Here is a 12,845-nt window from a genome sequence, read left to right on the forward strand (position 1 = left end):
TATTTTTTTAAACCAAATCAAATCTGAAAAGAGCAGAGCAAGAAACACAAATTATCAAATCATTTCATTTGATCAAAATTAAACTTTTGAGACTTGCAGACTCACAGTGGGAAGAGGAGCCACAACTTCTACTCAAGTAAGAGTAATTTTACTTACTCAAGTAGAAGTAAAAGTATGGTATTCGAGAAGAACAATTTCTTAGTAAAAGTAAATCTAGAGTAAATGTAACTGAGTACTTCCCACCGTAAACCAGATTATGACCTCTTCCATTTCACCCTCATAAAATCCAAATCAAAAGTACATCCTCAACAATAACGGTTTGGGTTGATCCTCTCAAAAATATGTCATGACCTTTCCCTCCGCTTGAATGCTGATTTCTTCCACCTCTTAATTCTGACTTCTCCAAGCGCGTGAGTGCAGAGAACAAGTGTCATGGAGTGGGACATTTGCCCTTCCACCTCCCTCTGTAGTGGCGTTTTACTCAGGGTGCTCCATGTCCTATTCTGCCACCGCATTGTCTGTCGCCGTGATCTGAGGGCTGTTAAAGGCTCTTCAGTGATGTTCAGCTGAAAACATATGTTCCGGTGGGAGCACTACAACCGCCGCCGCCGCTCTCTGACTCAATTATGGCCGCCACATCTCTCCTGACTGGCAGCCTGCTGGTGTGCCACTCCGGAGGGATTTGTATCATCTGCGCTCTCTTGACTCGCACATGTGAATATTGGTCATGTTGATAGTAAATAACAACAGTGTCAGGTGCAGCGTACATGAGGAATACGTCTGGACAGAGCCTGGTAAAATTAGAACATCTGGGAATTTTGCTTATTGTAATTAGCACAATAAAATTCAGCTTAAGGTTAAATTAATAACATAATTAAAAATAACTTTAAAAACTCTTTGCTATCCATGGGTTTCTGAGTGATGAATAATACCTCACTTTAATACGATTTTGCTCTTTTTGATCTTGTTGTGTATATATTGTATTTAAATCACTTTTATACTGATTTTGTCTTCAACATAGTTCTAATCTACAATGCCTGTGGATCATTACGTTGTATTTTGGACATTTTAAATAGCAATTTGGATCTAAAATTACAAGTTTAAAAATAAAACGTACTTATTTCAAAGTGACTGATGCTGCCAAATCAGTGTTTTACAAAAATCAAATTGCAGAATGAAGTAAAAGAGCTGTGGGCGTGACACGGGACCGGCGAAGACCTGAACTGACCACTGTCCACAGAAGAATAACGATGACTCGAACATGAATCCTTCTGAATACAACTCAGAGTTGTTTAATGACAAGTGGGGATGTCAAGATTATTAGTTTAATTTATAATCATGATTATTCAGGTAACAATAGGTAAGAACCTAAATATAAGCAAAAATCAAACTAGAGTAAAAAAGAAAACAGATCTAAATGTAAACACTTTTTTCTTGTGACACAATAACTTTATTTTTTCTCTCCGAAAGTTAAATTTTGTTAGAGAATGGTAATTAAAGAACATGATTTCACTGTCGATTGAACATGTTCTCAGTAATTGGGAATACTCATTAAAGTGTGATGTTTCTTCACAGAATAATCATAGCACTAAAATGTGATATTGTGACATCTCTAGTTAACAGTTCAAAACAAAATGGAATATCTTCTGAATTCTTAAAAGATCCATCAAAACTCGTACATTTCCAGCAAGTGTTCAGTGTTCAGCCAGTATTGCAGTAGTTAAAGTATGGTTTGTGCCAGTCCAAAGCCTGTAGAAAATTACATCTATATAAAAAAGTGAGCTTTTCAATCTAAAGTTCCTTATTAAGTTCCGTTTTCTCCCTCTGCTTACGTCACTAGTGGAAGGATCTATTGAGCCCAGAGCCCTGTCTCCTGAAGTAGATGAGATGTGCAAAGAAAATGGCAAGACAGACCAAGTGATGAAATCTCTCTCCATCTGGAGAGCTGCCTGGGCCAAAGCTTAAAGCTCTGCGCACACATCACCACACGGACCAACACACGACACGGGAAATGTAAGTCTAAATGAAACCAAGAGGTGACAGTGAGGCCAAATAGATACAGCGAGGAGAGGTAGAGGAGGGAGGGAGGACAAGAGGGACAAAAAGATAAAGTGCACATGGGCCGCAAGTCAAAATCAATAGCAACAAATAGATGCAAGTTCCCCTGTCCATTGATCTGCATTGTCTCTTTAAATTCTCTTAATCCAGAGTTGGCTGGTTCTTTTTCACGGAGACTAATGTTGTCATACATAATATAATGACGGAATGAGACAAAATACTTCATTGAGATTCTGCGCCTTTTATGGGAACAAAAAGGCTACCATTTTGTTACACAGACACTTTGATCTATGGTTTTAGGCTAAAAGCATTAAACCCTGAACTAGAAGATTAAGAAATGCAGTGAATTTATTATTACAAATAGTATAGTCAGAATGTATGCTAATCATCGGGCTAAAACACAACACAAGGCGGCCATTGAATCATTGTGTCGGCTCCATGCCTGGATAAATGAGGAGAGTAGTGTTTGGGAGGGCATCTGGGACAATGATGGAAGAAGCACCCAATATATTTACTTAACAGTACAGCTACAGGAGCAAAGAATACTGAAGTAAAAATCAAAGGATCATAGTGATTTTGATAAATAATTGTGCTGATTTTGAGTCAACAGAAGCCACTTTTTTCACATTTTATTTATATACCGTACATTAATTGTTTGCCCAAAGCCAGGACACTTTTAGGGAGGATTTCCCTTAAACAATATGGAACCGGAGTGGAGTAGAAAGAACATATATCTGCTCTCAAATAAAATGTAAAGTACACATATCTAATCATATTACTTAGGTACAGAACGTTTATTTTAGTACTCTTTTACTTTATACCACTGATCTGAGGTAAAACATATCAACAAAGTGCTTCACTTGTGAGTCAACTTGTTTCCTAGACGACATGTTTTTCAGTCCTACAGAGGGGGAGATGCAAACCACTCCAGGCCTTCACATTTAGTACTTTTCTTTTGTTCAAACAGTTGACCAGTTCCACAACGGCCGCCATATTTCTCTGCCTTTTCTCATTAAATCGCTTCCATCTTATGCCCTGTGCTCCAATCTCCTATAATGAAGTCCGACTCACAGCCGTATTGACATATCCATATACCTGGACCTCCATGGTCGGTGGAGGGTTGCGTCGGAGTCCCAGGATTGATGGAGACGTATGGGAAAGGAGCGGCGGTGCTACAGGGCGCGGCCGGGTGTCACTCGGTGTAAAATATAGAATGCAAGATGACATCTCCGGATTTGGTCTATCTCATTAAGTGAAGTAGAAGAGTGCGACTTGGCAGCACCCACTTCTCTGCGAAACGTAAGTGCAGGGAGAGACACAAATCACACACACATACGCACGCGCTGGCTCAGCACCAACTACCACTCGTACTACTCTGTATGTGCCGCCACATGCACACATTTACATATTAGTACTGCTGATGCAACTGGTTACCTTAATTAGAGCTGTGGTGTGTTTTAAAAAAATTGAACAATCAAAACAAGTTAAAAACAAGGCCATTCCTTTTGTCATATCCAATGTCAAGTCTTCATTTATAGACTACATAAAGTGTAGGGGGCAGCGCTTGTCATTCCTGACACCTGGCATCGTCGGGTGAATCTAAATTGCCCATAGTGAATGTATTAGAGTGTGAACTGTCTGTCACAGTGAGTCTCTAAATCAAGCACAGGTTAAAAAGTCACAGCTTTGGAAAGTTGAAAATGATCTCAATACTGTTAGCACTCTGAAAAAAAATGATTAGATGTTTTTGTGGAGTGGTGAAGACTAGTAGAGGGTGATATGCTAAAAAATATAATTTTTCTTCAAGCCAATAACAATTTGGATTTTTATCACATTCCATGAAACTTGTGTGGTAAATAACGTAGTAATAAGATCAGGTTCCTTAGTAAACTATTTATAAGGCATTAATGAGAACCGGTTATTTGTTTATAAGCACTTAAAACACATTTACTAGTATTTGTAGATGGCGCCATGGGCAAAACGCATGGAAGCGTTATTAAACCACATAAAAAATGTAGAGCAATAAAAAGCTGCTTATTAAACAGTTTTCAATTATCAAATGATAAATGCTGGAAAACTCTTTGTATCAAATCACTAGTACTTGTAAATAATTTACTAAGGAACAGTATCTTAACGAGTTGCCATAAAATCATCCGTTTGCTTTCCGAGTTCATGAATCCAACTTTCATTCACTTAGAGCCCTCGGGAGGGAACGGATCATAGAGCTGCATTAAAGAGAACACACTGAATCACACATATGGCCCAGCCCTAGTACTGACCTTTTAAGAGAACTCAGATGATAAATATACACTTTCATTATGATCTAATAATCTGTATTATGTATAATAGTTTTTTTTCTCAATATTTGAACTTTACTGAGATAAAAACACCAATACCATTTTGCACATACATTGGACTATAGCTCATTATCTATAATTATCTTATCAGTACTACATTTTTTGGTGTTTTGCACTGCAAATACGTATGCAACATTTTGTTTCTCATTTGAATGGTATTTGACTCTGTCCTCGGACAGTGAAGCACGCCTCCGTAGATAAACATTATTTGCCCTTGGCAAGCAATCAGTCTTCTGCAAGCCTATGCAAAATAACACATTCTACCTGGACTATTTAGAACATAATGGATGTTGAAAATAACACAACTAAAGAAATAACCACTTGAAACTTTTCCTGCAGTTTGTGAGCCAAAAGAATTTCTACTATTTACTTTTGCCATAATTGAAATTCTTCGTCCTTTTCTTCCTTCCTTTCTCTGCCTTCTCCATTTGCTCCGGCTAATTGCATTTGGTACTTGTATGGCGGCTAGTAACTGCATTAACCCTGGGAGTCACATCAGGCTCAGACTATTTAAAACTCGCCCCCTATAGTGCCAGGTGTATTGTGGGTATTGCCCGTGGGGACCTGTAACCAATCACGTTGCAGCCGAGAGGAACAGCTCATCATTCATTGGTCACACACGTCGATCCAATGAACCCTCTTGTTCTAATACAACTCAAAGAATTATTGCCTAGTTATTCCTTTCACTCAATTGGAAAAAAGAACAGTTCAAAGTCAGGACACTGTGTTAAAGGAGTACTACTTAACTTTCCAGGAGGGTCCACTGTCCACGTTATTGCTTTGTCTGGTTATCTTGTCCAGCTTGCACTTATTCAATGACAAAGGATTTCATTGAAGAAGAAAACATGAATTGTATAAACAGGCTAGCCTCTTGACAGATCTGGAGTCTCATTTATTAAACAGTACGTGGAGCTCTGAATAAAATAGTATGTGAGGACAAAACTCAAACTTCCCTAATAAAGAAAATATTGAGATTCATAAAACCTTTCGTGCACACTCCATCAGTTATTTCCTCCTCATGGGTCACACCTTCAGCACATGATCTCACCTCACGTCACGCCTCCTCCACGCCGCCTCCTTTTCCCCATGGAAGGTGTGAATGAGCATTACCTAAACTTGAGCCCATAATGAGCTGAGATACAGACCAAGAGGGAGGGGCTCGCTGCAGTAGAGACACAGGTGAGTGATCTTTAGTGAAAACTCTGACCGCCATTAAACATTTGAATAAAACAGCAGTAGTGCCCAAATGCATGCCTTTTAGTCTAGATTTACCTGAGCTTAAACTGCTTTTATTTCACATGATGTGTTCTCTACGTGCATGCTTTGCTTTGCTCTCGGCCCGTGCCTTTGACCGCAGTGTTTTGACGGCTCGACGCTTGCTTTACATAAACTTCATCTTTAGCTTCTGCTTGAATAAAACAAAAACGTTCCACAACAATAAAACGTCCTGACACTGGCACAACATGGAACATAGAAAATCACATACATAACTTTTAGACCCCATTTTGTTCGTACACACCGATTATAAATGAGACCCCTGACCTGTAATTTGTCCTGGTAACGTTACCCATTTGTCTTTGTGTAAGTTTAATGCCATGTGGAACATTCCAGTCAAGGCAATACCATTAAAAGCTACATTTAATGGTTTGCAGATTGCACTGGTCAAAACTAGTGCCAAAATACCAAAACTCTATTTTGATGCCAAGTAGGGATGGTCCGATGTGAACTGTTTTGAGCTGAAACTAGGGCTGTAGCGGTTAAACTATTGTCCTCACAGGATCTGCAGAATATACTTCTGACCCAGAGGCCCATAATAATACATGTGAAGCTGACAACATAACAACAAAAATAACAGCAGGCATAAGTGAAAGTATGCGTGTGAACATTAATGGCCAATATTATGCAAAAAAGGCATCTTGAAAAGTGCTAATACTATTAAACTCAAACAAACCAGCCTGGCACCATGTTAAGTTTCACTTTTGCTTTCAGCACTCACAGCACCGATGCACAGCACGTGCTTATGCTTTTACTACACCTTTATGGAGCAGGAGGATTATGGAGATTGGACAGTATTTTAGTTTTGCCTGAACTTTACTCTGTTTGGCTGCATCTTCTCGCTGGATTTTAACCATGCCACATTTATTTGCAGTTTACGCGTTTACCTGGACCAAGAAGGAGGCGGGTCACAGCCTAGTGTTGATCATGTGGACCCGCTTTGGCTTCAACGCAGAAAACGGACTCTGTTTTTTAGGGTGGATATGAGCGCAACCCTGGACCTTCAGTTCTTCTTTATCTGTAAGCTGATATGATGTGCTTTGTTTTGGTCAATGTAGACTTATATGAAAACACGGTGCTGTTTGTGCAGAATGCTGTGCTGTGTATTTACTCATTGACGAGATTCATTTAAAGCCAAGGCCAAACTCCTGTCTGCTCGACCACAGTCTGATGGAAGAACACAGAGAAAGTTTCTAAAAGGCAGATGGTGTGAAAACATGACATTTTACTGTTTTGGCCAATAACTGATATTTGAATATTCTGGCATGATAGTGTATACATAGTATTTTTTAACTGGCCTCTTATTTTTCTTTTTACTCATGAGTTTGTTTAAAAAGACATATCTGATACCGAGGACTAACTGGGGATGACACATGAGCAAATACAGACTGGGGCAGTGCAAGAAAAATATCAGTGCCAAATATCTTCTAAATTTCCAATATTGGGCCGATAAGTGTGAAAACCTACCCCGATATTTGATTACCAATATCCCATCCCTAATACTAAGGAATAGGCTCGATATGCAGTACTGATTTTGTGCTTTACATGCTATATTGTGGTGTGATGTATTTTACATTTATTTCAGTGGGCTATTGTGCTATATAAATACTTATACATAAAGTAAATCCTCAGACTAAGGAAATAGATAAATTGCTGCATTCATTAATTCGGGTTTGTCTTTTGTAATTGTACATTATAGTATAGTATATAGGGGTTAATATGATGTATTATTTGGCTGTTTGTGTAAAATATTTATATATTCTATTTTTATACTGCTGACTTAATTGATTGATAGTGTTTTCTATGTTCTAGGTTTTTACCTTTTGATGCCAATGGATCTGCAATATTAAAGAGTGGAAATATATTTAGAGGCTACGTCTGAGTAAATTCAGCACTGACTTCAAATTGTGGGTACACAACTTTCAAGTGTGAGGGCCAACGCAGTGAAACTAGTTATGCACTTGACAGTTCCCATGTGGTCTTATACTAAAGCTTAAGATCATTCTAAAACAGTTACATTTTAGTATTGATACTTGCTCAAATGAGTATCTACCAGTAGTTTTGATACTAGCTTTATTCAATAAATCACTATCGGATTCTTGATACTTTTGACAACCCAAGTCAAAAGTGTTACTAACTAAATGTAACATTACGACATCAGTACTTTTGTTGTGTTCTTGGCAGTCACACAGGGCAAGAGAGTGAGGTCTTTGGCACAGAATGGCTGCCTTTCTTTGCTTTTATAGATCAATCCCTTATTTTAGGGCATTTCATCCCAAATTACTGTTGTATACACATTACCATCTTATCCCTCCATTTCGAAAAGCTCAATTCCTTCACGGATGATGTGTATTGCTTTCCCCTCACCAAGCCAACATAACAATATAGCATAAAATGTCACTATAAAAGATTTACAGACTTCCCTCCTTCTAATACAACATTACTACAAGACTGGGAGCCCATGACCACTGCCAAATGCTGCAGCTATAATGTGACTGTTTGCCAGCAGTGTGACGTGTGGCTATAGGGGGTGGTGGTGTATTAAAGTCCTTGGTAGGCCATCTTGCTGCGGGCTTGCTGTTCTGTTAGCAGTTGGACATGCTACACACAAGCTGGTGCGTAGGCTAAGGACAAGCGCCTTGGCCATGTCAGTCTGCTGTCCTTTTCCTCCTGCAATCTGAAGAGTAGATGGGAGCTACGCAATCATATACGGGTGCAAACACCAAATACAGCAGACGGGGGTTTAGTCAGACCATTCTGTTACTGATGGCAGGAAGGGTACATACAGGCAGGTGCATTCTGGCTTGCAATTTTTCTGACAAAAATTGCAGTTTGTGTTTTCATCATCAGATTCTGTTCAAAATTTGACATTCAAACATGCTTCACGCCTTAGCCTTTGAGCAACTAAACAAAGTATTTGCATAACTGCTGGGTTTTGAGGAGAGTGACAAATGAGTGCTGAAGAAAACAAGGAAGATTTATGTGGTTAATGAGGTTGACATATTTTGAGCTCGTTACTGCTTTCTCTATTGAATGTCATGTTGTGGAGACAAAGGTTCACTCAGTTCATTGCCTAAATAGATCTAAAGAGAGTGACATACACATTCTTTATTTTCAAAAGGTTTAGTTAAGAAGAATATACATGTCTTGATTTATGATTGTGATACACCAGGGATTCCCAACAAGTTAAACTAAAATTATGATATTTTTCTAATAAACGCACTGTTTGCCTCTTGAATTTTTGAATCGATGGCATTGTATTACCTTATCTTTCTAACATACTGAACCTATCAATATTGAACAGGTACAAACTGTGCTTTTATTAGTTCATAATCTTAATAAAAGTATTAATGTCACAATCTTTTTGTAAAAGTAAAAACATGAAGGGAAAAATGTTGAGATAATTATGAGTATCTTCTTATACAAACGTTACAATATTGAATGACAACACTCATGGGAATTCTTTGAATGAATGATAGACACTAGTCACTGTAATCTAATAGTTTGTGATGAAGTATTCCCACTGATGAGGATATCAATCATGCATTCCTATAATACTGTGGTTCTGACACCGGCGTACAATTTCAAGTGGTTTAGTTGGCTCCATACACCGCAACTCGAGGTGTTAATAGTATCACGCTCCTGCCATTTCCCACAGAATCCAATAATAGGATCTGCTCATTCTGTAGGCTAATACGTGAGTCACATTTGTCCACCCTTTGCTGGAACCATCCCTCCTGTATAAAATCCTATACGAGGTTAGCAAAAGCCATTGTGCAAGGTAATTCTCTCGCCTCTTTTACATCACCCCACCATTTAGTACAAGTCATAATTCAAACTGTAGTGTCAATTATTCTTTTCATGCGCAGAACCATTACTTCGCCGCCTCAAGCAAAACTGGCACTGGCGGGCTGAAAAAGAGCTACATTTTATTTGATTAATTCTGGTATCGTTGAGGGTATAAGCGCTGCGAGCCTGAAAAAGAAAAGTGTCGCGTTTCCCAAAGAGGAAGCGAGCGAATGGGTTTCCCACGCGTTTGGAAGAGCGCGTCGCAACAGCTGTGTCGCCCGAGTCGCCTTGTCATCCCTAAACAATACAACATCGTCACAGTATCGACCGCCTGGCTCTCCAGGTGTGCGCGGTGGAGAGGAGAAACGCTGATCTTCCCGAGGCAATTTAGAGATCGGGCTTCAAGTGTGCTTTGTGCCGAGAGGTGACTATAGTAAGGGCACGTCTTATGACTAAGCATGGACGCGGCAGTCGGGGCACAAATTACCACCTGGCCTTGTAACCCTGCCATTAACCCGCCCACCTCAATGCCAGCGTAGTAGTCAGAGCACATGTGCGGCACTGCCTCTTGAGCTTTACTGTGCTGGCTTCGGAGAGCAATGCGTTTAGAAGCATATTTCAACGTACTTTGCTTGTATGGTATGTTATGCTGAAGGAGACTCGCACTGTAGAAGTGTGCAATATATAGAGATTAAAAAAAGTAGTGTAGCAAATGTCGTTTTGAACAGTTTGAATATTGCACATAGCCTATAGAAAAAAAAATCACAACTAAAAACCAGTTAGTTGTGTACAACGCGTATACACATTTTGTCAGAGACTTCAACCTCAACAATTACATTTAAAGATACGTTTGATCCCCTTTCTGTTGAAGTGACAAGCAAGGCAAAAACTGAATTGAACCAGGCACAAAACCAGTCTTTACTGAGGACTAAAACAAAAACAGGACTAAACCAGGACTGAACCAAGGACAATTCTAGCACTAATATCGCAACACAATATCATTTGGACACTCAAAACTTCTTTACTATTTTTCCTCATTTTTTTCTTTTTGGAAGAAGTAAAATGTTCTCCTTTTCACTGTTTTATAAAAACAAGTTTTCTGGCGGTGCTCTTAATATCACGGCTGATTGGTTGAATAAAAGTGACATAGTAAAGAATGACTAGCCAGACTACACTCTTCCGAAAGTTTTGACACCGGCTCCCTCGGTAAGAACTACATGACTCGGCCTTGGTCCTTGTTGGCTCCACTACAACACGTCTGATAATTGAAATGACAGTCTGAAGGACAGGAGGGGTGCAGGGGGACAGGGAGGGTGAATGAGGCTGGGAGAATGTTTGACAACAATGGTCGAAGGAAGTGTGAAGCTGCCAAGTGATGGCAGAGGAATCCATAACGCTGCGCTGAGAGCTGCAACCCTGCTGTGACCCCGTGACCTTTCAAACTGGGTTAAGAGGTCGCAGATACAGAGAGGAGGCTGAGATAACCAGCTCCTCTCCGCCCCTCCTCATGCCCTGAAGTCTGTCTTATGAACACGTCTATAAATACTCAGTGCTATCACAAGTGCCATTGTACTGCACCCTGCCTGAGAGCCCTGCCCCACATTCAACTCAAACTACAAAGACATTATGTTGAATTTATGTCTATTTATTACTGTTACAATAATTGACCATATCAACAAGGTATAACTTTATAACAACTTGCACTGACCTAAAGTCGCCTGCCATCACAATGTTTATGCCATGTTGTCTTTCTTCCAATGCTTTGAGGTCATAACTTGAACGGACAATTTTTCCCTCTCAAACAGGTTCCTTTATCAAATATAATCTCTGTCTTCACTTTGACCCCACCTCTCATAATCCAAAACATGGCTAATGCCCCAGATATTTACCCACAGCTCTCAACCGTTTGCCCTAAGGTATAAATAATGTTATGTTGCTGTGTATGCATAATATTACATGAGCCATTCCGATTTAAGTCGTTTGGACAAAAGGGTAAAGGCCAGTTACTTATAGATAAACTTTCATCTTTGTAAATGCGTAATGATTATCATTTTTCATCTGGTGGGTCAGGACCCGTATGTGGGTGGTATAAGATATTAAATCAATATTGTTCCTTTTGTCAGGCTAAACCAGAAATTACTTAAGAGAACGTTGAAAATAAATTAATATATGAATGAAAAATATGTTTCATAAAAAAATAAGAATTGAATGATAACCAGGAATTCCAATCAGATTGACAAAATCTAAATTAAATTAGACAGTAACTGAACAATGTCCTAGTGGTGCCAATGTTTCATCATTGAGATCATGGCAGAAACAGCAATGCAACATGTAATGATGATTATTTAGACATTAGAATTATTACTAAAATTTATACAAACCAATTGCCAGATATTACCGTACATTGTTCATTATAGTATGACTGGCCTTGAAGCTAAATGTGGCCTATAGAAGGTACTAGAAGCCAGTTTGGAGTTGGTTTGCACTTTGACCTCAGGAGGAAGGTCAAGCGCTCCAGTCATGAAGGCATGCAGTTATGAATGACATGAAATCCCCAACTATGGCAGCTGTGTACTGCTCAGTAGCTGCCCAGCCTTGGTCTAAATAAGTGCTCGAAATCCCCCAACACATGGAGCGTGCCACAGAAACATCTCTGCAGGAATTTGGGGGGGAAAATGTAGCATAAAGACAGTTTTAGGAATCATGTCCAGGCCTCGAACAGGTGCATTTTGACATTGAAAGACAGAATGTTCACGCTCCTCGTTTCAGTTGAAGATGACAGATGTGGAGAACATTTAAGAGTATATATTTTTAACGGAGCCGACAGTGATGACTTAACTCGACTGTGAAGCATGCGACACAAATACCAGCTTCATACCAATATGGACTAATGTAAGGAGCAGATGATGTTTTTTAACTGCCCACTTACGATGCACTGGCTGTCATATGCTCAAACTGCACAATGATGTTAAGTGGAGAATAGTAGGTTGCTGTTTCAATATTAAATTATGCATTGTACATTGTTGTGTCAAGTGGAAGTGGAAATAGATTTATTATCATCTATTTTGATTTTGCCTTTAAATATTCAGATGGTGGTACATTTGAGAAAATCCTAATGTTCTGCTGGCGTGCTTAACGCTCGTCAGGCAGCAATGTGCAATGTTTGGTTCTAAAAGCTGGTTCATCTGTTGACAAAATAAAAAAATAAGTCTCTGACTCGCATACGGTCAAATTTAGGCAGGTTAAAAATGTATTCAATGCCATGGATTCTCATTGGATTTCCTTGCAATGGAAATGAATGTAAGCGTGTCAAGTGCATTCACTGCAAACATTAAGCTTCAGTTCAGTGTGAAGTGCGAAGTCAGA

The 12,845-nt window shown here is 39.3% G+C and overlaps 1 protein-coding gene across 2 annotated transcripts in view; it reads right to left on the reverse strand.

The window, feature by feature from the left end:
- igsf3 (immunoglobulin superfamily, member 3) overlaps nucleotides 1-12,845 on the reverse strand; it is a 107,454-nt gene that overhangs the window by 70,699 nt on the left and 23,910 nt on the right. The gene's annotated exons all lie outside the window — the stretch shown is intronic.

Source organism: Eucyclogobius newberryi, unplaced genomic scaffold, assembly GCF_026437365.1.
Source record: "Eucyclogobius newberryi isolate DKJ021-1_F unplaced genomic scaffold, fEucNew1.0.hap1 SCAF_14, whole genome shotgun sequence".
In the NCBI taxonomy this organism is placed as follows: domain Eukaryota; kingdom Metazoa; phylum Chordata; class Actinopteri; order Gobiiformes; family Gobiidae; genus Eucyclogobius; species Eucyclogobius newberryi.